At 43.0% G+C, this 22,815-nt stretch overlaps 1 non-coding gene across 1 annotated transcript; it reads left to right on the forward strand.

The window, feature by feature from the left end:
- The first annotated feature begins 320 nt into the window (after positions 1 to 320).
- Positions 321 to 394, forward strand: Trnat-agu (transfer RNA threonine (anticodon AGU)). Its single transcript has one exon. It is a non-coding gene; the product is annotated as a tRNA-Thr (tRNA).
- The last annotated feature ends 22,421 nt before the right edge of the window (positions 395 to 22,815 follow it).

The raw sequence follows: 22,815 nt of genomic DNA on the forward strand, positions 1-22,815 counted from the left end.
TTGCGTGGAGGAGAAGTATTTCTCGACGCATACACACGTAGTGGACCCTTGAGGTATGTCCGGTATGGTCTAGTGGCTAGGATACCTGGCTTTCTCCTAGGAGGTCCGGGCTCGATTCCGGAACGTGAATTTTCTGGGCTGAGATGAGAAAACTTCTCACGGCCGTTTTTCGACTTCGTGGTGTTGCTGCTCTGCGTTCCAAGTATAAGGTGAGAGGAAGTCAAGAAAAAGAGATGCATGCTCACGTGAATGGCGGGGCCGTTTTGAAGGAAGAGGCGGTGGTTTTGCGAGTTTGGACTGCTGATGCGTCAGTGTTGCGTGGCCCGTTAGCTCAGTGGGCTACAGCGTCGTGCTAGTAACGCGAAGGTCATGGGTTCGATCCCTCCACGGGCCATTCCATTTTCTCCGCTAATAGGAAATGCAGTCTCCTGCGAGACTGCCAGGCAGATTCCAAAATTATCTGCACATCGAGCTACAAGTCTGAACGTTTCACTCAGGGGTCGCCAATGGCTGGCTCACTTTCGATTAGTGACGTTAAGCAGAGGTGGGCGTGGTTAGTGATTAGATGGGTGATAGGCGGGCACTCTGCGTGCTATTGGACCTTTCCACCTTCACCCCCACCCTCCCCCTTTTGTGTTACAGTGTAGATGTGCTATGATGCCTCCCTCAGCAATTTAAATTACGTTAACATATGATCCAAAATTTAAAGAGGTTGTTTGCAAAAAGAGCTAAGGTAAAGTGCCAGAACGACTTTGTGGATTCGTACGGTTGTGTTATCGCCAAATAATTTGTCAAATATCGTAGATAACACTGTAGCAAAGCAGTGAGATTTCCGAAATTTGTAGCGATTTACATCACATCCGAATGTTTGCAGCATCACTACGTACAATATCATGAGACATCAATTTACACAACATGTTCACGGTATCAGAATCTGGGAAGTAAACACGCACATCCATACTAATTCTGAAAGTAGCAAATATTATAGTAAAAAGAAATATATATGTAATCAATCGCTGCAGCAACTATTTAAACACTATTCACAAATTTTAAGGAAAGGCAATCAGATCTACATACCGTTCGTCACAGGACAATGAGGTGATATCATCCAAGTATTACCGTCAGTTTGGCGCTTAGGATATATGCATCAACGAGAAACCATTCACTCTACTAGGCTACGTATTGCTTTTTGTAGGAAAAGTGTGCTAACACTGGATGAATTAAATTAACAATCGCCGCTGGAACTATTCTAAGGTAATTCAACAAACGAAGAACATTGCTACAGTTTTTCCACCATTTACTATTGGACAATATAGTCATCTACGCAACGCGAAACTCACTGTCCACGTAGAGCGGATGAACGTATCGACCATAGTGTCCGAAACATTAAAAAACCAAGACATACAATTACGCAGTACAAGAAGAAAATTGCAGAATATAGCCCCAGATATAGTAACAAATCAAAGCTTATAATTACACAATACACACGGAACATTACAATCTTGCTAAAACTAATTTAGCGCAATTCACAAAACAGAAAGAAATGCATTTTCTGTGCCTACCATTCGATAATAAGCCTTGTGGCAATATACCCAAGGCGTGGATTACTCAAGAAACAAGGGATTTCCATGCAACACCGTGGCATCGTCTAGGAATGTAGACCCAATTACAGTAACAAATCAACGCTTAGAGTGAAAGGGTACAGTGCCGCCCGACATTGAAAATAGGTACAACATACTTCATTATTTTTGTCAGAAAAACATTTTCTTGTAGAATAGCTCAATTTCAATTAATACAGCGAAGCCGGATACCAGTGTGGGAAAGAATGACCATTTATTTAATTGATTACATGTGCACTCCCACAAAATAAATCCCTACGTCCAGTTTGGTGAGATCTTTTGAAATGAATGAATGTATGGTCGTCTGCTAACCACAGATAGTGAATGTGAATATATGATCATCTTTGAGTCGATCCTTTGGCCACCTTCGGTGGGACCAAAGAGCTTTGAGCGCCTGAAATGTGGCTGACCAGTACAGTAGCAAGGTGCTCCCCCACTTCGACAGAGGTGCGAGAGGACCTCGAGAACGGCCATGTTTCAGCACTCTGCCGCTGGATCTTGTGCTGTTATGACCTGTTTTAGTTATGCTCCGGTAATGACGAGAGAGTGGAGACATGGTATGCATGTGGAATATTCAAGAGTAGTTTGAAATAATAATTTCTCTATTTCAGGAAATTTTGTGGGTAGAATTAAATGTCAGGCAAGTAATATTAATGGGATTGTAGTAATCTTCGGAAATGACCAACGGTCACAATGAAACCACATGTAGCAATAAGTTGAAATACTTCCGCGTGCTTAAGTTAAGCTGAATTACTAGCATATGTACAATAAGTTGAAATATTTAAGAAATAGCCTGTGTACCGTAAGTTGAAATATTTAAGAAATGGCGTGTGCAGGACTTGAAACTAGAGACGAGTACTTCCACGTGGTGAGTACTGTGAGAGTCTCAAACTGTGTATGAGACAAAGGATAAAGAGAAGTACTCGTCGACGGTATCAGTTGAGGACTCCCGTGTGTGATGAATACGTTCTTAATATTACTTTGCGTGATATCATTCCGTGTGACGCTAGATTCAAACTCAGAGAGAAACAAGGTGAGTCGGCCGTCTATCCAGCAGCGCTTGGCACAGGAAGACGTGCAAATATCTCCAGAGTACATAGTAGGAAAGTAGAATTAAGAAGTGGGGCAGTGTCGTGTGAAACTGGGATAAATATTAATTGAAGTGGGAAAGCTGAAAGTAATAATGTTGTGACTATTACCTGTGTAGTATTTCATATTGTAGTGTGGTGTGTGTCATGTAATTTGGGTATGTGTGGTTTGCATGGGAGAGTAGCGAGGTAGTTTCAAAAGGTTAGTGGGTTATGCTTGTTCCTTCTGTACCGCTCGGTCTGGAGGAAAGTTTCGTGATGATGATTGAGAGAGTCGAAGCGTGAGAAATAATAAAAGATCCACCATCCTATCCAGAAAGTGCACTGTAGCGTTAAATAATTACGAGACCATAATATAGAGATTCACCAATGTAAAGCCATGCCCACTGGGCGGAATTTCTCATGTGTTATTGCTGTAAGTTATAGAATTTGTGTGTTTAGTTTATAGAATTTATCGGAATAAATAAGATAGTGAAAAGAAAAAGATTCGTGGACTTTTCCTTCGAATTGTATGTTGTCATGATGTCCCGAATTTATAATCTGTGCGCCATTCATATTCAGTGCGTTGGCCACGTGTTGATAAAAGCCGTTAAATAAAAGACAAAGAAAATGTGGTATTGCCAGTGCGTAGTGAACAGTCTGAGTTCTGTAAATCACTGATAGTCAGATGTGCGTTTCCGTTGCGTATTTTTCACACAGGAGGATAATTTGTAACTTAATTGCGAGTACGAGAGTTCATGTTACTCGATAAATAAGAATGCATCCACTCGCTTGGCAGACCACTCATCTTGCAGGGTGCCTCTCAAGACAACACACACTGAACATTACAATCACGCTAAAACTAATTTAGCGCAATTCACAAAACAGAAAGAAATGCATTTTTTGTGCCTACAATTCGACAACAGGCCGTGTGGCAATATACCCAAGGCGTGGCTTACTCTACATCTGCATCTACATTTATACTCCGCAAGCCACCCAACGGTGTGTGGCGGAGGGCACTTTACGTCCCACTGTCATTACCTCCCTTTCCTGTTCCAGTCGCGTATGGTTCGCGGGAAGAACGACTGTCTGAAAGCCTCCGTGCGCGCTCGAATCTCTCTAAATTTACATTCGTGATCTCCTCGGGAGGTATAAGTAGGGGGAAGCAATATATTCGATACCTCATCCAGAAACGCACCCTCTCGAAACCTGATGAGCAAGCTAGACCGCGATGCGAGTGCCTCTCTTGCAGAGTCTGCCACTTGAGTTTGCTAAACATCTCCGTAACGCTATCACGGTTACCAAATAACCCTGTGACGAAACGCGCCGCTCTTCTTTGGATCTTCTCTATCTCCTCCGTCAACCCGATCTGGTACGGATCCCACACTGATGAGCAATACTCAAGTATAGGTCGAACGAGGGTTTTGTAAGCCACCTCCTTTGTTGATGAGATTCATTGGGAGAGTCCTTAGAAAATGTAGTCCAACCTGGTACCCGCCTTACCAACAATTAATTTTATATGATCATTCCACTTCAAATCGTTCCGCACGCATACTCCCAGATATTTTACAGAAGTAACTGCTGCCAGGCTTTGTTCCGCTATCATATAATCATACAATAAAGGATCCTTCTTTCTATGTATTCGCAATACATTACATTTGTCTATGTTAAGGGTCAGTTGCCACTCCCTGCACCAAGTGCCTATCCGCTGCAGATCTTCCTGCATTTCGCTACAATTTTCTAATGCTGCAACTTCTCTGTATACTACAGCATCATCCGCGAAAAGCCGCATGGAACTTCCGACACTATCGACTAGGTCATTTATAAGGAATTGTCCCATAACACGCCCCTGTGGCACGCCAGAGGTTACTTTAACCTCTGTAGACGTCTCTCCATTGATAACATCATGCTGTGTTCTGTTTGCTAAAAACTCTTCAATCCAGCCACACAGCTGGTTTGATATTCCGTAGGCTCTTACTTTGTTTATCAGGCGACAGTGCGGAACTGTATCGAACGCCTTCCGGAAGTCAAGGAAAATACCATCTACCTGGGAGCCTGTATCTAATATTTTCTGGATCTCATGAACAAATAAAGCGAGTTGGGTCTCACACGGACGCTGTTTCCGGAATCCATGTTGATTCCTACAGAGTAGATTCTGGGTTTCCAAAAACGACATGATACTCGAGCATAAAACATGTTCTAAAATTCTACAACAGATGGAAGTCAGAGATATAGGTCTATAGTTTTGCGCATCTGCTAGACGACCCTTCTTGAAGACTGGGACTACCTGTGCTCTTTTCCAATCATTTGGAACCTTCCGTTCCTCTAGAGACTTGCAGTACACGGCTGTTAGAAGGGGGCCAAGTTCTTCCGCGTACTCTGTGTAGAATCGAATTGGTATCCCGTCAGGTCCAGTGGACTTCCCTCTGTTGAGTGATTCCAGTTGCTTTTCTATTCCTTGGACACTTATTTCGATGTCAGCCATTTTTTCGTTTATGCGAGGATCTAGAGAAGGAACTGCAGTGCGGTCTTCCTCTGCGAAGCAGCTTTGGAAAAAGGTGTTTAGTGTTTCAGCTTTACGCGTGTCATCCTCTGTTTCAATTCCATCTTCATCCCGGAGTGTCTGGATATGCTGTTTCGAGCCACTTACTGATTTAACGTAAGACCAGGACTTCCTAGGATTTTCTGTCAAGTCGGTACATAGAATATTACTTTCGAATTCACTGAACGCTTCACGCATAGCCCTCCTTACGCTAACTTTGACATCGTTTAGCTTCTGTTTGTCTGAGAGGTTTTGGCTGCGTTTAAACTTGGAGTGAAGCTCTTTGCTTTCGCAGTAGTTTCCTAACTTTGTTGTTGTACCACGGTGGGTTTTCCCGTCTCTCACAGTTTTACTCGGCACGTACCTGTCTAAAACGTATTTTACGATTGCCTTGAACTTTTTCCATAAACACTCAACATTGTCAGTGTCGGAACAAAAATTTTCGTTTTGATCTGTTAGGTAGTCTGAAATCTGCCTTCTATTACTCTTGCTAAACAGATAAACCTTCCTCCTTTTTTTATATTCCTGTTAACTCCCATATTCAGGGATGCAGCAACGGCCTTATGATCACTGATTCCCTGTTCTGCACTTACAGAGTCGAAAAGTTCGGGTCTGTTTGTTTTTAGTAGGTCCAAGATGTTATCTCCACGAGTCGGTTCTCTGTTTAATTGCTCGAGGTAATTTTCGGATAGTGCAGTCAGTATAATGTCACTCGATGCTCTGTCCCTACCACCCGTCCTAAACATCTGAGTGTCCCAGTCTATATCTGGTAAATTGAAATCTCCACCTAAGACTGTAACATGCTGAGGAAATTTATGTGAAATGTATTCCAAATTTTCTCTCAGTTGTTCTGCCACTAATGCTGCTGAGTCGGGAGGTCGGTAAAAGGAGCCAATTATTAACCTAGCTCGGTTGTTGAGTGTAACCTCCACCCATAATAATTCACAGGAACTATCCACTTCTACTTCACTACTAACAGCGACAAACACGCCACCACCGGTTGCATGCAATCTATCCTTTCTAAACACCGTCTGTGTCTTTGTAAAAATTTCGGCAGAATTTATCTCTGGCTTCAGCCAGCTTTCTGTACCTATAACGATTTCAGCTTCGGTGCTTTCCATCAGCGCTTGAAGTTCCGGTACTTTACCAATGCAGCTTCGACAGTTTACAATTACAATACCGATTGCTGCTTGGTCCCCGCATGTCCTGACTTTGCCTCACACCGTTTGAGGCTGTTGCCCTTTATGTACTTGCCCGAGGCCATCTAACCTAAAAAACCGCCCAGTCCACGCCACACAAACCCTGCTACCCGTGTAGCCGATTGCTGCGTGTAGTGGACTCCTTAACTATCCAGCGGAACCCGAAACCCCACCACCCTATGGCGCAAGTCGAGAAATCTGCAGCCCACACGGTCGCAGAACCGTCTCAGCCTCTGATTCAGACACTCCACTCGGCTCTGTACCAAAGGTCCGCAGTCAGTCCTGTCGACGATGCTGCAGATGGTGAGCTCTGCTTTCATCCCGCTAGCGAGACTGGCAGTCTTCACCAAATCAGATAGCCGCCGGAAGCCAGAGAGGATTTCCTCCGATCCATAGCGACACACATCATTGGTGCCAACATGAGCGACCACCTGCAGATGGGTGCACCCTTCAGGCATGAAATAATACACAGTAGTGGATGGACTTTGCGTCCCATTACTGTAAGAAATGGACAGGACAAAGCTATATGTATGTCTTATTCACTCACTGGACAGCTGATCATACAGTCTGCCACCATCTTCAAGGCTTTTGATGAGGCTCAGCTGCATTCAGGGTCGTCTTTTAAGCTGATCCATAGTCCTTGCAGAAAATACTGGTATGACAAAAGCTATGTTAAAAATATATGTATAATTGGTATTAATGCAGTTCCCAACGTCGAACATAGCAGTATACAACAATTTCTATGAGGTCAGTATCACAGTTCATGAATTTCTAGAAGCACATCATATTGCACATATGTCACTTAACCAGAATCTTTTCTTTCAAAAACAGGACGCATACATTACATCTCAACCGAATGTAACGAAATACAGCGTAAGTGCAGCAAAAAATTAATATAAAAGTTAGTAAACAACAGACATCGGTGGATTTGGTATTGTAAGACATCGGACACTGAAGGAACTTTCCTTTTTTTGTAATATGAAACACACAGAAGTGCACAGAACGTAATGAAATTCACAATCCCCAAAATATTATGACATATCTGAAGACCATTACGCTTTACAATACATATGAACGACGTAGCGGATAACGTCGTAAGTTCTACGACGCTTTTCGTGGATACTGCTCTTTGATACTACTAAGTCAAACCGGTAGAAAAATGGGGCAAATGACCTTCAAACAAATTTATCGTACTGCGCGGAAGAAAGCAGAAATACCCGTTGTTGGATGATCACGCGACCGGAAGCAGTCACATACACAAAATACCTAGGAGCACGCTTACGGAGCTATTGAGGTGGAACGAGCACACATGACTGATCGCAGGTGAGGCAGGGGCCATATGAAGTATGCTCAGGAACTGTAATCCACCCGCAGAGCGGGTAGCTTGCCCAAGTTGTTCGGCGAATTGTTCAATATAGCTCGTCAGTCTGCGATTCGTAGAAGGTAGAGACAGAGGAAATAGAGGAGATGCAAACAAGAGCAGCTCTTTTCGTTGCAGGATTATTCATTAAAAAGGAAAGCATCACAGAGTTGCTCAGCCAACTGCAGGCATTCTGCACCATGGTGTGCTTTTCTCTTAAAGCTCTCAGACTGTACATTCTTGCAGAAGTCAAGCAATATATCGCTTCATCTTATGTGTGTGACCCCAAAGAGCCACGGAGGTTAAATCAGACAAATGCGAGATCTCGCGGACCCTTTCCAACAGACAATCTTCCGTTAGTGACTGGAGCAAGGAAAGGGGGAACCGGGAAAGCCATAGTGGAACACAAACTGCCCTCCGCCACACACCGTAACACGATTTTCGGAGTGTAGATGAAGTAGGACTACTGTAACAACAGTGATAAGAGACGAAAATTTGCCATCATCTGCTAACAACGTTCGCAATCTGACTATGCAGGGACTTTTGCACGGAAGGGTATCTCAGACAGCTGGATGTCTCAGTTGACAGGTGCAGATGAACTACATACTGCCTCAATGGTGCGAAGTTTAAAACAGAGAAGGCAGTAAACACACACACAACGTTTGCACCCATAGAATTAGAAACATATCTGATTCCATGGAACAGTATTTATATTTCAACATTATCTTTTGGTGTACGATCAACTAAAACTCGTAACTACAAAAAGATTGAGCTCTGTACACATTCAAAGGTATGTTGATTACATCATGTCAGTTACCAGTTGGAGAAGCTAAAATTACCTCCTCCCGACGACGCGTTCGGGAGGAAGAGGTCCAAGCGCAATTTATTACGGGGAAGTGTTGACCAATGCGCATGCCATAATTGAGCAACTTTGCGACATAAACCGCTCCGTAGATCGGTGAAGGGAAGCGACTGAATAGCTGGCCGAGGAAGAGAGACTGCAGCCTTGGCCGCTATATCGGCCGCCTCATTCCCACAGTTACCAGCGTGTCCTGGGAGCCACAGGAACGCCACCGAGACGCCCCCTAGGTGGAGCAAGCGCAGACAGTCCTGAATCCGGTGGACCAGAGGGTGCACAGGGTAAAGAGCTTGGAGACTGAGGAGAGAGCTGAGAGAATCGGAGCAGATAACGTACTGTATCCGCTGATGGCGGCGGATGTAGTGGACAGCCTGGAGAACAGCGTAAAGCTCCGCAGTATAAACCGAACACTGGTCGGGAAGCCGAAAGCGATTTGGGGTGTCGCCAACAATATAGGCACTCCCTGCACCTAACGATGTTTTCGAGCCGTCGGTGTAAATAAATGTGGCGTCCGTCATTTGTGCACATAGAGCAGAAAATGCCCGACGATAAACAAGTGTAGGGGTACCATCCTTGGGAAAGTGACAAAGGTCACGGAGCAGGCAGATCCGGGGACGGAGCCAAGGCGGTGCTGTACCCCAAGTTGTCAAGGTGGTTTTAGGAAAGCGGCAGGAAAGAGAATGGAGCAATTGACGGAAGCGGACTCCTGGGGGTAGTAGGGAGGAGGAGCGGCCTGCATACCCTACATCAAAGGAGGCGTCGAAAAAAAGGTCGTGGGCTGGATTAGCAGGCATGGAAGACAGACGGCTAGCATAACGACTCAGGAGGACTGCTCGCCGATTGGACAGCGGAGGTTCAGCAGTCTCAGCATAAAGGCTTTCCACAGGGCTAGTGTAGAAAGCTCCAGACACTAAACGTAATCCACGGTGGTGGATAGAGTCGAGACGCCGAAGAATAGACGGCCGAGCAGAGGAGTAGACTATGCTTCCATAATCCAATTTCGAGCGCACTAAGGCGCGATAGAGGCGGAGAAGGACCACTCGGTCCGCTCCCCAGGAGGTACCATTCAGGACAGGGAGGGTGTTAAGTGATCGCAGACAGCGAGCCGAAAGATAGGAAACGTGTGAGGACCAGCATAGTTTTCTGTCAAACATAAGACCCAAGAATTTAGCGACGTCTGAAAACGGAAGGTTGACAGGTCCTAGATGTAAGGAGGGCGGAAGAAACTCCTTACGTCGCCAAAAATTGACACAAACGGCCTTACTGGGTGAGAAACGGAAGCCGGTTTCGATGCTCCACGAGTGGAGGCGATCGAGACATCCTTGAAGACGTCGTTCAAGAAGGCTGGTCCGTTGAGAGCTGTAGTAGATCGCAAAATCGTCCACAAAGAGGAAGCCCGAAACATCAGGAAGGAGACAATCCATACATGGATTTATGGCAATGGCAAACAGTACAACACTTAGCACGGAGCCCTGGGGTACCCTGTTTTCTTGTGAGAAGGTTCGGGACAAAGCAGTGATCACCCGCACTCTAAATGTGCGCTCTGCCATAAATTCACGAAGAAAAAGGGGCAGCCGGCCTCGAAAGCCCCAAGAGAACAGTGTGCGGAGGATGCCTGTCCTCCAACATGTATCGTATGCTCTCTCCAGATCAAAAAATATTGCTACTGTTTGGCGTTTCCGGAGAAAATTGTTCATGATATAAGTGGAGAGAGCAACAAGATGGTCAACTGCAGAACGATGCTTCCGAAATCCGCATTGGGCTGGTGTTAAAAGACTGCGGGATTCCAGCCACCAAGCTAAACGGTAATTCACCATACGCTCCAAAACCTTACAGACACTACTCGTGAGAGAAATGGGGCGATAGCTAGAGGGGAGATGTTTGTCCTTTCCAGGTTTCGGAACGGGAACGACAATAGCTTCCCGCCACCGTCTGGGAAAGGTACTGTCGGTCCAAATTCGATTATAAAGGCGAAGGAGGTAACGCAGACTATGGGTTGATAAATGCAGCAACATCTGGACATGGATTCCATCCGGTCCTGGGGCGGAGGAGCGAGAAGATGAGAGGGCATGTTGGAGTTCCCGCATGGAGAAAACAGTATTGTAGCTTTCGTGATTTGGAGAGGAGAAAGCAAGATGTCGCACTTCTGCTGCACGTTTCTTCGGGAGAAACGCTGGCGGGTAATTTGAAGAGCTCGAAATCTCAGCAAAGTGCTGACCCAACGAGTTAGAAATTGCGACGGGGTCCACTAAGGTATCATGCGCGACAGTGAGCCCAGAGACCGGGGAGAAACTTGGCGCGTCTGAGAACCGTCGAAGCCGACTCCAAACTTCCGAGGAGGGAGTGAAGGTGATAAATGAGCTAATAAAGAACTTCCAGCTTGCCTTGTTGCTATCGCGGATGACGCGACGGCATCGCGCACGGAGCTGCTTATAGCGGATACAGTTGGCCAAAGTAGGATGGTGACGGAAAATGCGAAGAGCACGTCGCCGCTCACGTATTGCGTCACGGCATGCCTCGTTCCACCAAGGAACTGGGGGGGCGCCGGGGCAATTCGGAGGTGCGTGGTATTGAACGTTCCGCAGCTGTAAGAATAACGTCGGTAATATGTGTGACCTCATCGTCGACGCTGGGAAAGTGACGGTCATCGAATGTCGCTGGAGACGAAAAAAGTGTCCAATCGGCTTGTGCAAATTTCCAGCGTCGCGAGCGCATATATGGCAGTGGTGGCTGCAGTCTAAGGACACATGGAAAGTGGTCACTCGAGTGTGTATCATCAAGGGCGAACCATTCAAAGCGCCGAGCTAGCGGAACAGTACCGACCGCAAGGTCCAAATGAGATAAATTTGTCGTGGAGGCAGACAAAAATGTGGGGACCCCAGTGTTGAGGAAAACTAGATCCGCTTGGTGGAAGACGTCTAGCAATAGAGAGCCACGTGGACAAGGATGTGGAGATCCCCAAAGCGGGTGGTGGGCATTGAAGTACCCAACCAGCAAATAGGGGGGTGGAAGCTGACCAAGAAGATGAAGGAGATCAGCTCGTGCCATTGGTGTGGATGATGGAATGTATACAGTACAAAGAGAGAACGTGTATCCAGAAAGGGAAAGACGGACGGCGACAGCTTGGAAGGAACTGTTTAAGGGGATTGGGTGATAATGGAGAGTATCATGGAGAAGAATCATGAGTCCTCCATGTGCTGGAGTGCCTTCAACAGAGGGGAGATCAAATCGGACTGACTGAAAATGGGGGAAAACAAACCGATCGTGCGGACGCAGCTTTGTTTCCTGAAGACAGAAGGTGACCAGCGAGTAGGATCGTAAGAGGATCGACAATTCATCCCGACTGGATCGAATGCCGCGGATATTCCAATGGATAATGGACATAGGGTGGACAGAAAAGGGAAGAATGTGACCAAGGTTGCCCTCAACTCAACGACTGCTCAGATCCGGCGACCGACAGCATGGAACAGCATTCAGCCAAAGACTGATCCATAAGTTGTTCAGGAGCAGCTCCTGCCACCACCTATCGACCAGTTGATCGGCCGCCAGCAGTGCGCCTCGGCGACACAGAAGACGGCCGAGGGCGGTTACCGGCAGCTGGTGCTGTAGATGAGACACGCCGTGGCGGAGAACGAGGGGAACTGGGTTACTTCTTGGATACAGGACGTTAAGATGAAGGAGGAATCAATGGTTGTGAAGTTGGGGTATGTAAGAAATCTTCATGATTAGGCTCTTTTTTGGAAGTTCGGGTGTCTGATTTTGGGGCTCAGGATTTAGCAGAATGTGATGAAGGGTGAGCCATAGAGTGAGAAGGTGAGAGTGGGGAGGTTGAATGGGCGATCTTTGCGCTGGCCGATCTGACGACCATGGCTCTAAAGGTGATATCACAAGTCTGCGTGGCTGCCTCCTTTGTTGGCCAAGGAGAGGCAATGACAGTGCTGTATTTACCTGCGTGAGGGACAGTGGGCTTTCGACTGGAGCAGCAAAGGTCGACACCTTCTCCTTCACTCTAATTTCCAGAATGAGCTGTTCGTCTTTAAAAATGAGACAATCTCTAGAGGAAACAGCGTGGTCACCCATACAGTTGATGCAACGAGGGGACGATGGTGGACAAGCATCCTCATGGGCATCCTTGACACGCGTAACGCATTTGGCTGGATTGGAACATGATTGGCTGGTATGATTAAACCGCTGACACCGATAGCAACGCGTAGGGGTTGGGATGTAATGGCGAACGGAAATTATCTCATAGCCCGCTTTTACGTTCGATTGAAGTTGAACTTTGTCAGTTGTCTAGAAGAGAGTAGGGGTTGGAACGATGTTCTTGTCAACCCTTTTCATGACCCAATGAACAGCTGTTACGCCCTGGTCAGACAGGTGTTTTGAATTTCCTCGTCGGAGAATCCGTCGAGGGAGCGTGACGAATTTAAAGTGCGGTGCGCTTCCACCTGGACAGGGAAGGTGTGTAGCAGTGAAGTACAAAGCAATTTTTATGCCTGGAGGGCGCTGACTGTTTCTAACAACGAGGTGCCATTTCGTAATCGTGAACAAGACTTTACAGGACCTGCAATTGCGTCGACACCTTTTTGAATAATGAAAGGTGTGACAGGGAGAAGTCATGGCCTTCGTCCGACCAAGAAACAACATGGAACTGTGGCAACGATGGAAGAATTGTCGGTGGCAGAGACTCATTTAACTTTCGCTTATGAGCAGACATAGTAGATGATGAGGAAGCCATTGCGGAAGTACCCCCCATGATTACCGACGTCTCTGATGGCGCGCTCCTTCCTTGTGGGGGCCCTCTCTGAGGGTCCTTCCGCCTTAGGTGATTGTTCACACCTCGGGTGTGAGAAACGGACGGAGGGACCAGGCGGCACGTCTGAAAGGTATCAGCTCGGGTAACCACTCCTCCCTGGACCTGGCCATTACCAGGGGGTACGTACGTGTCCTACCTGCCTACCTGGGGCGGGGAATTACGCGTTACCCCATTACCAGCTACGCGTGGGAATGCGTGGGTCGGCCTTCAGACATGCACAGGGAGGAAAAGGGAAAGGGGAAAGGGGAAAGGGGAAAGGGGAAAGGGCAAAGGGGAAAGGGGAAAGGGAAAGAAGAGAGGTCTCAATCGCCGCAGCGGAGAAAATGGTAAAGAGAAGAGATAAGGAATAGAGAAGGACAAACGAAGGACAAAGAAAGCGAAGAAGAGAGACTGTTTTAATGTTTTAAGCGCCCGTCTCCAGACGTAGGCACTAAACATACTCCCAGAGGGGGAGAAAGAGAAGGGAAGAGCTGGAGGTGAGGGGGTGGGAAACAGGGGATGGGTAAGGATGTGGAAAAGGAAGGTATGCAGCCCGGAAAGGAAGGAGGGCCACACCAGCTCAGGGTCCCGTGCTCGCTAAGCACGTATCCACAAAAGAGTTGTTGACCCCGGGGGGGGGGGGGGAGTAGGTACATGGTAACTGCATGTGATGACCTGGATACGCCTGTTATTTATGCAAAGAACTGAAGCCGACAGAAAATACAGTTAAAGTACATGACTAACCAGAACCGTACATTTATAGTTAAAATGTAGTATGTGCAGTCATTAGTTAAAATTACTTCACATGGAAAAATGAGAGTCCCACAATAAAACATGTACTGACATACAATGTGTGGAACTAGATCCACACCTAAAATCCATATAAAAGGTGCAAATATTAATAAAGGGAAGTTCCTAGCCTGGCAAGCCATGAAGGTCTCGATTTAAAGATGTGACATTTTTTAACTTTTTGTTCTGCCTCTTACACAACTGTGTTTTAAGTTGGCAGGCTCTGAGCTTCAAAGATCCGACCATCTAGTAAATAATTTAGCGAGCCACTGTAGTGACTACCGTGACCCCTCATACATTTAAGGGGAGCGTACCCCTCTTGCCTTTAAATGTTCTCTGGGTTATCTGGATGTTGTTTTCATCCAAAGTTCGTCAGACAGTTATCAAGCCATAGTTCGACTTTTTCAAAAGTGTCTGGTAAAAAGGCGCCATCATGGTCAGTGTGGCAACATTTAATTTCAACAATGGGCTAGCTGGCACTATGGATATAATGAACGTGCTCGAATAGAACAAGCATGTTGAAAGTTCTGCATAAAATCGGACGGAAAAAGTATCGAGCGAACGGAGCCACCAATCCCAGAAGCTGCCCGAGGGGTCGCAGGACCACTATGGCCACGAAGAAGATGGAGGACGATCTCCTTTGGAAACTGAAAGGATTGCTCTGTGGGGGAAACTTAACTTGAGAACAATGAATACTATTTTCTACCGAATCTGATTTTATTAGAACTTAATACGCTTCAGTAATCTTATATGCTGATAGAAGATATATTGAAAATAACTTATTACAAATTTCTTACCAGTCTAGTAGGGGGCTTCGGCAATTTCCAGCAATGACGAATGTTCAGGCTACGTGGGATCGTTCCACCTGGTGCAGCGGTTATATGAAGCGTCAGATATGGATTCAAAAATGATTTCTTGAAGAAAAAAGCTTAAAGAAAAAACCATACCACCCAATTTACCATAACTATGTTTTACATGGAAAAAAATAATGAATTTTTTAAAGTTTCGTGCTTTCAAATTTGTCCGTCCCTTAAGCTGCAGGCAGGATGGCTCACCTACATTAAAGATTGGAACTACTTTCAGAATTCTACAAAAGCGTTTTCAGTGCACTCACCTCTTCCGCGGGCACCGTCGGCAGCTCTGCCAGGCGGTACAGTTCTCACATTAAGGTACCGACGTAGAAAATCATTTCCTGCCACCACTGTCACAGATGATGTTCCCCCGTTTGCATCTGCAGAATACACCGCTTTTTGCTACACAAACAGCATTGTCCTAATTCACACAGCACTCTTCCATGCTGCCCTAAATGCAACCGACGGACGTTTAGCCCACACTTTTAAAAACTCAATTGTCTGAACTTCACCGTCACCATCCTCTAGGCGAGTCATCACACATTTCTGCCGTTCTACAGATCGACCAGATACGACAGCTCACCTCCTACCAAAATTTCATAGACACACTCATCGGTGCAAACTTTGCACCCTACATGCCACAGACCACTGCCCCTCCTACTCTGTGCTCTATTTGCATTGTGTCTTGTTTAAAGACCCTGCACGGCCCTTCTTTTTACTAAGGAACGTCATCATTGGTTTCCAGCACTCATCTCCAATTTACTAGCATATGACACTTCAGAACAGCACGTCGCTGTGGTCCATCTTATGATACCCAGAAACTGCCAATTTCTTTTGTTCCAGCAACCACCACCGAGCCTGCCTGCTATAGGGACATTGCGTGGATAAAACCCTATCTGATTTTGTGTTGATACACCTAAACTGACGCGACCATAAACCCTGTTTGTCCTGCCACCAAGTCCCACTTAGTCTCAGCACGTTTATGTTAGATCCATACATATTCAAATGTAAATCATCAAAACCTACCTACTGATCTGAAGAGACGCAGAAAAAGTCTTAAAAATAAATAGAAGGTATACAATAAAACAATAGATGCGTTCATCTTTAAGGTGACGAATGTATTTAATAGTTACTGTATTGATAAATATTTCAGTACTTTCTAAAAATATCATGACAGTTTTATCATAACGTGTTCTCTGAAGAGCTTCATGAATCTGAAGACCAGAATCCTGGTCAAAATCACATTGACCCCTCTCTTCTGATTCTGAACTATTGAAAAAGACTCGTCAGATGTCTGAAAATTGTATTCATAACCTATGCACAGGATTTGGTAGAACGTAGTTATGTGTATAAGCACGCTCGGATGCTTGATATGTTTTGTATTTGCACATAGTGTGCCATCGTTTTGTCTACATATATTGAATATGACATTGTTATTGTCCAGAACATGCAGCGTGTAAGCGACAACCCTTTACAATGTATCACAGTGGTGCAGTTGTTGTGGAAAAGAGCAGTTTGATGTGAGACAGTTATTGTCTATCAAGATGTGAAACAGCCTCAAATTTCCCTACAGCAGCCACTAAAAGTACTGCAAATTGGCACCATTTGAAATATTTACTCTCCTCTCTTCTTCTTACGCTACCGGCTTAATTGAGACTTACAAATTCCCAAACTAACGTCGGTGTACAAATTTTCTTCAGAATTTTGTAATTTTATAGAGCATAAATTTACCAATAAAAATAAGTTTCGATTCTCTGGCTATCTTAACCCCCTCGAAGCTCTGTCGTCTCAAGGTCGGTTTACATAGAATTAGAAACCAATTTAATGTTTCCACAACATGTTAGTCATCATTTCTTATTAAGTATAATGTGCACGAGGAATACTTTTTATCATAGCTCTTGTGTTAACTTCTGTAAAACGTCGTCTTGGCCTAGCAGAAGATTTTTTAATTTTGAAATAACTCACTATACCATGATCCACAGTAACATGCATAGACGTATTACGTTACTTAAGCAGTATAGTGCTCAAGATATGGAACCGTTTGAGTCAGACTTTCTGTAGAACACAAGTCCAGTTGTATAACGTTGCTTGCATTGTTAGTTAATCGCGGAGACCTCAGAATTGTGGTAAATATTACATCTTTCTGTGCCACACTCTGAACGTGGTGGGAGGGTGAAGGGGTGTTACAATGTGGCAATACATGCCTTTACCCTTGCTTCATGGAGCTTCGGATACGGTACATCTACACAATGGACGAGTTTTTTTTGTGTGTGTGTGTGTGTGTGTGTGTGTGTGTGTGTGTGTGTGTGTGTGAGCATTTCCTTAATTTTACATTGTTTTAGAAGCACAAAGACAGTGATTAGGAATTAACTGCGAGAAGTAATTAGGACAGCGTTTTTCCTGTGAACAGTATTTCTATGGAAGAGAGATAGTTACCAAGTAATGCCATACCAGATCCAAAAGTCAGCGAAGGTGGAATGGTTAGCAAGATGGAAGACAATTGGGAAGTACAGATAAATGAGAACATTTCAATGAATTCTGAAATTGCTAGGCTGGAAAGTGACCCAGAAAAAAAATACAGTGGAATTAGTGGAGAGTCGACTATGCACACGTCGGTGATCAGAGGTCATCATGAACTGATAATAGATGATAATGGTCACGGAAACATATTGAAAATTCTACATCCTGTTGAAGGTAGTAAGCGTTACTAACCATAAATTTGACAATAATCGTTGCAAACTGAGCTAGTGTCATTGTAAGTTAAGCAATTTAATACAACAGGTGACAACAATGTTAGAGTTTCCTTCGTGGGAGTTCTTACGATTTGTAAGATAGAACATCGACCATTGTTTAGAGGAATACACAAAAAGGATAAGCTATAGGGAACATGAGTATAATGATGAGCAAGATGTGTGGCCAAAGGTTTATTTGACACGTGGAGAAGTGTCATGGAAACGCTGAAGAATCCCAAGTATATGAAACGTCCCCTTAGCAAAATTAATGAATTACTGTGCTGATAAACCTCTTACACTATTTGATCGTCAAACAGCTGAGCAGAACTGAACGTACTCAGACATTTCTCTCTTTACTTATTCTGATCAACACTAAACTGACACGCAATATTTTTAGCGCAACACAATCTGACTTTCAATAATCTCTACAAATGAATGGCCCTGCCTAACAATAACCTATACCTTTCATGAATCACTTACCTCACAAAAATCTTCATTACTCGAACTACTGCAATACAGTGAGCGCCACTACTGCCAGCTAAATAAAAGATTCTAACTACTGAAGGCACTTTACTGATAGGAATAGTTAGCAAATGAAAGATTTTGATAGAGAACATACACTGTATTTACCTTAATAGTGTTCAAAAGTCATAATATATATAGCAGTTCATGACATCCATTCTTACAAATGTACTGCTTCTGATGGACACACGTCCAGATCATCGGCTCTCAAAAAGACTATCAGTCCCTACTTCTCACATATTGTCCATATACTATGACCAACAAAAACGTGTTCAGTGAAATGTAACAAGTTAATAATTTGATGAACTGGTGTCAATTACAATTTTGTAACATAAGCATACAGTAACAAAGGTAGAAAATACATCATTAAAGAACATAACAATACAGATAACATTTGAAGTAGTACAGGCCTTACAAAAGAATAGAAATAAACAGATACATCAGTGTTACAGGATTTATGACATAAGTAAATAAAATAATGAGAATAGATTCGAAACATTAATTTCACACATGAGCATTAAAACAAAACAGAATAAACAATGTCTAAAGATCTTTACAAAGTAAATAACATAGTATTAGAAAAATTCTACGATATAACTGTTATCAGCTAAACATATAAAGACAGGAAGAACACAAATACACAAGGGTACACAAACACACAGTGGAATGACACAAAAGGACAGGACAGGTTTGTTTTCAATGTGACATTTGGTACTGCAGTCTACCCCAAAACTTCATTCCATATATCTTTCCTATTATTTCAACATTTGTTTCCACCTACAAAATCCTATCCAAGCATGCTTTCTGTATTTATATGTTCACATTTTTCTTACCTCATTATTTATTTTCCATTATCTTACCTCATCATCTATTTCCAAGAAAATCCTACCTAAACCTGTTGTCCCTAATCCCTACTTTTTTGTTCATATCCTCTTTCAAAATCCTTTTTGGCCAAACCATTTTCTTATAGTTTCTCAATGCATTTCTTCCAATTCATCACAACTCGTTCTCTTATACAGCCTACCCACCTACTGAGCTCAGATGCTAAACTAAGGGACGAGGCAATGCAGCAGCACAAAACAATTAACACAAACAACAATGACAAAAAATGGAAATTGGCAAAGCACACAGCAGCATATATAAATTAGCAAAGGAATTGCAATATTACAACTAATATCAGGCAATGTGTAGCAAACAAGAAAAATAAATCACTAGTAAAACTGGCTTAAAAGAGTAATACAAAGTCAAATTCAGTAACATTATGCCTGGCGAACAGCAGCAGCAAATGCTGTAACTTATACCTAAACATGACAAACCCACAAGCAGAAAGAATATTACAGTAAAGATGGCCATGTCTAATACCTATGTCACATCTTAGTGTCTACGTAATTAAAGTGGTGCACCACAACAACTTGTTGTAAAAAAAATATTACCATGTACTTGAAAAGAAAATTATGTATGCAGTTACTGTTACTAGTCCCTTCTTATTGTTCTTTCCTTTCCAAATGCTCCTTTTTTGAAGAATGTGGCTCATAAAATTATTCTTTAGCAGATATGTTGACAGAACATTAGCAAATGCATTTAATTTTATTTTATAAAACCAATGCTGTAACAGGTGGAAACCAGATATCAAATGAAATAAGCAACTATGAAAAGCGAAGCATAAAAATATCATTCAATAGTCATGTGACATTTTACAAGTTAGTAGAAATTCTCTCAACTCTCGTAGAAAGACACTTGTCATAATCAGGTGTGCAGATGGAAGAATATTTCCCATCACTTCATAAGCATTTCAGTAAGTAGCACAAAGTACATGCTCCACAGTATAATCATATGTTTCCAAGTAATAGCGTGTCATATTTGCGATGTTTTCTACAAAGGAATGTCAACAGTGAGGTTAATGGCCTCTTTCTTCTCCACCTAATGGCTTTTTCTCAAGGCGGCTGGCACACCTGGCCGCTCACAATGCATTACGTCACGGTCACTTACCTTTCTTGCCGAAATATTTACGACAGCAGTTTCCGCTACGGTGACAGTTTGATACAAATAAGATTTCACAGGTCGAAATATTAGCGTTACAGATTTGTAGAAACAAAATCTTATAAATCTAACAGTGTCCAAAAAATTTTCTCCAGCATTGTGATACATTGACACATTTACAAACATTTCATAACTCAAAGTACGATTCTTGGTTTGCAATATCCTTTTTCACAAACCAGAGTCCCTGACCACTACTCATTATTCCTTCCCTAATTACACATATACCTATTCGTCGACACTTCAATATTTCATCATAATATATACCTAGCATAATCAAATTCCTCATATAGCATCAGCTTATTGATCATGAACATACCTCAGCAGCATAATACACATTGTCATCCTAATAATAACATCATAAAAACTCAGCCAAATCTCAAAAACGTCCTAGCTATCTGCAATAATTTCAGAACCTAAACAAAATTCCTCATTTCAATACTGTCATCTACCTCAAACGTACTTTAAAAATCATGATCCCATACCAAATACATCATTCAAAGCCCTCATAGTATCGCAATGGTTCCGAAAAAGTATGAACAGTTCACACAGTACGGACAAAATATAGTTTCATTAGTGCGAAGTTATCCAACTATGTAATTGCGTAAACATGTGTCACTGATGTAATAAAAAAAGATGTTTGTCTCTCTGTTAAATGATCAGATAGCTGTGTAATTTGTGTGTTAGAGAAATATGGTACCGATGTGTAAAGTTGTATAAGCAAATACCATATTAGCTAGGGCTCCTTGTGCTTGCCAGACACATGGTACACAAAGTAAGCGTGTACCCCCCTGAGGATTAATGTAATTATACCCTCAGGTGTTACAGATTACAGCAATGGAATGAAATGTATCACGAAAAACTTTCTTTGTAATTCAAAAATCTTTAAAAATAAATGTTTTAAGTACCAGATTAATCACTCAAATGCGTGTCCTATAGCGCTAAATTGTGCGTCACGTTGTAAAATAATCTCTGGCATTACTTAAGGGTAAAAAATGTGCCAAGTTTCGTAATTATCGTCGTCCGTAAGCAAAGTTCTGTGGAAGTCAATGTACTTACCTCGTAATAAACAAAAGCGAAATGCTGTGCGTATAGATATCGTAGTTATTGCGTACAGTACCGTGTTCGAGAAACTACTGCACTGTAATGTATTGTTGTGCTACAAAAAAGGCTGTCTTATTGTAGCTATGCCACAAAGATACTACTAAAACATGTTTTACTTTCCAGAAGAATTCAAAAAAATTGTGCAGATATAAAGCAGATACAGCACAAAAGCAACAATGTAAATTGGGTCACATTAGTAGCGTCGTGATATAATCGTGTAGCTGTCAAAGAAACCAAATGCTAAGTGATCTTTAATCCCACAGAAAGTACTTCAAATAAAGAATGTCTTTCCAAGTAAACCAAAATGTTGCATGAAAATCTCATTAGCAGTGCCGGTATATGTTCTAAGTATGTGAGCCTTATAGTCGTTACGTGATCGTGCAACTAACAAGCAAGAGTGTACAAAAAACAACACTGTGTCGTCTGTTCACTATAACAATGCATTCGTAATTTCTGTTTAAATAAGTTCTCTTGGTTCTTGACTGGATATTTAACTTCGAACATTGCAGATTATCTTTCAATAAACGGTTTTACATGTGAAATGTGGTGTAAACCTTTACTCTTCCTAGTACGCAGAGTTTCAACTTCAACGCAATTATGTGGTATACGTCGGATTCTGTAAGGTCCATTGTAAACTAAAAGAATTTGTGACAAGTGTTTCTTCTTATGTGATAATGAATGAGCTTTAATGAGAACTTTCTGACGAATATATAATTTCTTTGCATTTGCTTTACCGTGTATTTTTCTCCTTTTACCTGCTGCAGATTTTATATTTTTATTAACTAAATCAATTATGTCTTTGTGTCGAAGTTTACGTGTATTCGGAAAAGGTACAAGTTCTCTGATTCTGTTTGGTGGTTCTTCATTCTTTAGTACAAGAATAGGTGGTAGAGCAGTGGAGTCATAAGGCATTTCATTCAGCATGTTTTGAAATAAGTGTAAATATCTGTCCCAGTGCTGATGCTTTCTGTGACAAAGTCTGCAAAGCTTATTGATTTCTTTCATAATCCGTTGAGATAGGTTACAATGTGGTGAGTAGAATGAAATAAAAACAGGTTTAATTTTATGGTTCTAAAGCATGTGTGACCGAACAGCAGATCTGAATTGCAGTCCGTTATCTGAAATGACTTTACTAACGTGTCCAACTTCACATAAGAAATTTTTAATAAAGGCGTTGGATACAGACCGTCCAGTGGCTTTACATAACGGAGTGAAGGAAACAAATTTTGAAGTCAGTTCAACAGCGACTGGAACGTACGAAAATCCATTCGATGTTCTGACAAGGGGTCCCAAGAGATCAACAGCAGCAAATTCTTTTAATTTAGAAGGAATGATAGGG

Source organism: Schistocerca cancellata, chromosome 9 (genome assembly GCF_023864275.1).
Source record: "Schistocerca cancellata isolate TAMUIC-IGC-003103 chromosome 9, iqSchCanc2.1, whole genome shotgun sequence".
Lineage (NCBI taxonomy): Eukaryota > Metazoa > Arthropoda > Insecta > Orthoptera > Acrididae > Schistocerca > Schistocerca cancellata.